Source organism: Etheostoma spectabile, unplaced genomic scaffold (genome assembly GCF_008692095.1).
Source record: "Etheostoma spectabile isolate EspeVRDwgs_2016 unplaced genomic scaffold, UIUC_Espe_1.0 scaffold463, whole genome shotgun sequence".
Taxonomy (NCBI): domain Eukaryota; kingdom Metazoa; phylum Chordata; class Actinopteri; order Perciformes; family Percidae; genus Etheostoma; species Etheostoma spectabile.
Genome location: NW_022605615.1, coordinates 99,248 through 103,779, shown reverse-complemented (window position 1 = coordinate 103,779; position 4,532 = coordinate 99,248). Strand labels below are relative to the sequence as shown.

Below are 4,532 nucleotides of genomic sequence, written 5' to 3'. Positions count from 1 at the left end.
CACACACAGGGACGCAAAGCAGCACACACACACATACAGAAGATTACAAATAAAACTATGACGGTGCAAATCCTCCATAAAAACAGCAATACTCAAAGGTACAAAAAAACGCCTGGCTGTTAAAGTGAATGGGAGAGGACCTCTGATTGGCTGTTAAAATCGAGGTTCCGTCCTCGCCATTCACTTTAACAACAATCAGGAGGTCGCTATCCCCATTTGCACTTTAACAGCCAATCAGATTTTGGTCATCTCCCATTCCTAACAAGACAATCAGAGGTCCTCTCTATTCCTGTTAACAGCAATCAGAGGTCCTCTCCATTCCCTTTAACAGTCCAACAGTGGTCCTCTCCAATTCCCGTCTGAACAGTCATCACGGTCTTCTCCATTCCCTTTAAACAGACAATCGAGGTCCTCTCCCGATTTAATTTAAGGACAATCAGAGGTCCTCTCCCATTCACTTTAGTCATCAGCCAAGACCCATACAGGATGCCTCTCCATTCCCTTGAACAAAGGAGAAGCAGAGGTCTCTGGTCCTCTAATATTCCTTTAAACAGCAAATCTGATGAGGTCCTCTCCGCATTCCCGGTAACAGCCAACACGATGGTCTGCTCCCTTCCACTTAACAGCCAATCAGAGGGTCCTGTCCATTACGCTTAACAGCCAATCAGAGGTCCTCTCCCATGTCCCTTTAACAGCCAATCAGAGGGTCTCTCCCATTCCTTTAGTACACCAGTCAGAGGTCCTCTCCATTCTTAAAACAGCCAATCAGAGGTCTCTCCATTCCCTTTAACAGCAATCGAGGTCCTCCCCATGCACTTTAACAGCCAATCAGAGGTCCTCTCCCATCCACACGTTTTAAAGACAGGCGTTTTTTTTTGCGGATGACCTTTGGAGTTAATTGCTGTTTTTATGGAGGATTTGCACGTCATAGGGTAGATCTTTAGTTGAGAGTCGTTCCTGTATGTGTGGATGATGATGGGTTTTGCGTCCGTGTGGAGAGTGTGGGTAGTGCTGTTGTGTGTGGTGTGTGTAGGTGTGCGGTGTTGTGTGTGCTGTTTAGTGTGACGTTGTGGCTTGTTTATGGGGACAGAGAGCAGGAGAATGCTGGCAGGTGTTCTGGCCACGAGCCTAGGCTCTGTTAGAGAACAGACAAGAAAATGCCGTGCGGTTAGTGACTTAGGAAGGTTTCTGGTTGATCGACTGGCTGGAGCGAATCACCTGCCCCCAAGCAGCCTCAAGATAGCATACGGACCAGAATGCAACTGAGCCGCACGCACCTGTAAGACAAGCCGCAGCAAGAGAATGCATGTCCTGGGACCCACCCTCCCCTGTAGACATCACAGCTACGACCCGCACGATGCACGATGAGAACTAAACAATTACCTCTCGTGTAAGACCAGCGACGAGACAAGAATGCATACCTCCCTCAACGGTGCAACACCACCTCCTGTAAGACCAGCACACCAGAATGCCCTGAACACATAGGTCCTCCTGTACGAATGAAGATGCCTAAGCACACCCTAGGAAGTGCAGAGCGGTCCTGAATGACACCGACACCTCCCTGATAAGAGACCAGGAACGGCCAGAAACGCACCGACTGAAACACGATATCACAGCCTCCTGTAAGCGCAGCGTAACGCCCAGCAACTAGACACCGGAACCACAACCTCCCTGTAAGACCAGCGGACGCCCAGAATGCACCCCCTGAACACACCCTCCCCTGTAAGACAGAAGACACGCCAGAATGCAACATTTTTGTAATCATTCACCTCTACCTGTATAGGCACCAAGCAGCCGTGCCGGGGGTGCAGGATAGGGGCCTGATGCGTGTTTAGGCAATTTCAGAAAAAACTGTTGAAGAAACCCAAAATTTCTGGTATGGACTTTTTTTGAAAACGGAGGGTGTTTAATATTAAATATTAATCCCAGGAAAATGTGTTTTTTTTCACTTCAAGTTTTTGGACATTCCCCAATCTGTAACTGCACTCTCGCAGATGAAGGAAGGCGTGTTTATCTTGGGTCCTATATGATTCTTCTTATTCCTGTAAGGTTGGACATGTGGCGTGTCTGCAACTAAGAAAACGAAAAGCGCAAGAGGTATCTTGAGTGAAGATAGGGTCATTTGAATCATTGCTTTAACCGATAGTTGATTGGAAACGGTGATGTGTGCATACCCGAGTGGATTGTATATAATATCTTTGCTCTTGTGTTCGATTAGAAGGTGGAGAGAAGGAGAATCCACCCGCACGGCATCAAGTCTCAGAGGTAAGATTTTGTGAACAGAACCTCGCACCGCCAGAGATTAAAGACAGGCGTCTCCTCTGGTCCGAGACAGGGTTCTCCTTCATGTCTCAAGGTTTCCAAAAATGTGTTCACATTTGAACATTGTAATTAAAACAATTTTGTTCAGTTTTCATAGCAATACAGACTTTGTACGCTTCACCAAAAGAATTTTACAACTTTTCAGACACGTTGGCTCACGTCAAGATCAGAAGGGACTGTCAGAGCTCGAGTTGGCGGAACTGCCGCGATGAAACAGCTCAGCACTCGCACGGAAGGAAGAGCGTCCGTGGAGCAAGACATTCACTGGTCATCCGTCCAGCACGACTACGAACGTCGCTAGGTGTTCACCATTCATGTCTCACGCGTGTTGACAGTGGCTGTGATAGGTTCCTCCGAGCGTCAGGGCCGTAGGGCTGGAGGGAAGATAGAGAAGTTTCGGTTCCCAATCTGACGCCCCGCCCCATACACCCCAACTCCCCCCACCCCCAGGTGATTATAGGTATTAATCATTCATAATAACGTAAAACACCTCTCTGTGTCCACGAGGTCATGACAAGAGCCGGCCGGACAGATCGCTGCTTGCCTGGATTGAGCGGAGTGTTGCGAAGGACGATCACGGAAGAGAAGGCCGATCACAAAAAAAGAGGAAGCGGTAAGACATGGCAGAGCATTGCGGATCACAGCCAGCACGACCTGAGCGGGGACACAGGCGGCTTGATGGTAAAGAAAATGAAACCTGAAAGACAGATTAAAAAAAAGTCGAGTTTAGAATGTCCTGAGAGGTAGAGGCGGAGCGAGGATAAAGGCATGGGGTGCTCCAACATGAAGGTTTGCCAAAAGAACGCGCAAATGATCACTTGAGAGGAATAAAAAGGACTTAATGGGAGGAAGTTAGTATGGTTACCTCTCGTGTTGAGTTCTCCCGGATTTGAAAATTGAAATTCAGCTTACTATTTGTATGACGCTGTTATATCGACCGTTTAGTTTATACCTTGTTGACTTGATGTTTGTGTCCATTTTCATACACTTGTTTACAGATGTTTGCATCATTTTTTTTGTACGTTATAACACCAGTAGAACACGTAGAACTCATAAAGACAGTAGTCATGTGACGGAGGTTTTTGAATGTATGGTCAATTAACACCTCCATAATTATGGATAATTATACCTATGTAAGAATGTTTGAGTTTAGGAAAAAGCAGAAAATAGAAGAATTGAGACTAATAAAATTTAAAGGAAATGGTGTGGAGATGAGAATCACAGGACTGGAATAGGTGTCAACTGGACTCAAACATATTTCACAACACTTCACTTTGTTTTACCATGCTAGAAAATGAAAAAGAATGAACCCAAATATAATGAAAGTAGACGATTTGTGTACATGGCAAACAGCGTGTGGAAGCAATCATGTTATTGGGGAGCGAAATTAAAAAGAACATTGATAGAAGGGACAAACAGAAAGAGACACGCATAGAGAAGGCAAACATGCTAGAGACGCACATGAGCCAACAGTCAGGGCAAAACAATGAGGGCAAACATGAGAGGCAACATAGAGGGTGTAATGGCCCAGAGAGTTACAGGCGAAGTTCCTCTGCCAGGTAGCAGGTCATGGTATGTACGTGCAATAGAACATTCACATGTCAGAAGAGCAATTCTGTTTGTGTGTTCCCAAATGATGACGATTTTAAGTAGTCTGTCGTCAAGAATGTTATGAAAAACAGTAAATGGAGAAATGTAAATGCCCCCTCTCAGGTCTGGTCATGGGCCCTGATGTCTACAGTTGTCTGGGAGACAGAAACGGACGGAGAAATTGCGCAGACCGGAACGCGATTTCTTTATTGTTGGATTTCATCAACGGAAATCATGGCAACAATACCGAAGACGAGTTTGCACGAAGGACCTCCGACAAGATCGATGAGGAAAGATACAGGCGAGCAGCAAGAGGCCAAAGTGCAAAAGTCAGACAAAAGGGTACGGAGGTGGTGCTGCGTTACATCACCATGGAGCAGGGATATTTTTATTAGTAAAGGCCAGTTAATTGCAGGGTATCAAGAGACTATGGAATCCTGATATAAAAGTTGCCATCATCATCACACCACCCTTCACCATACCTAGAGGTTTTCACCATAAGATGCAGCCTGCTGACCACCAAAGGCAAATCAACACACAGAGCTCCGGTCTAACGAGAAGAAAATGCCATGACCAATCCTCCAGGATGTGTGTGAGGGATGGGGGGGTCAAAAATCGTT

At 46.1% G+C, this 4,532-nt stretch overlaps 1 protein-coding gene across 3 annotated transcripts in view; it reads right to left on the bottom strand.

Moving 5' to 3' along the window:
* The window catches only part of LOC116686758 (troponin I, fast skeletal muscle), a 62,323-nt gene that overhangs the window by 37,024 nt on the left and 20,767 nt on the right, over positions 1 to 4,532 (bottom strand). The gene's annotated exons all lie outside the window — the stretch shown is intronic.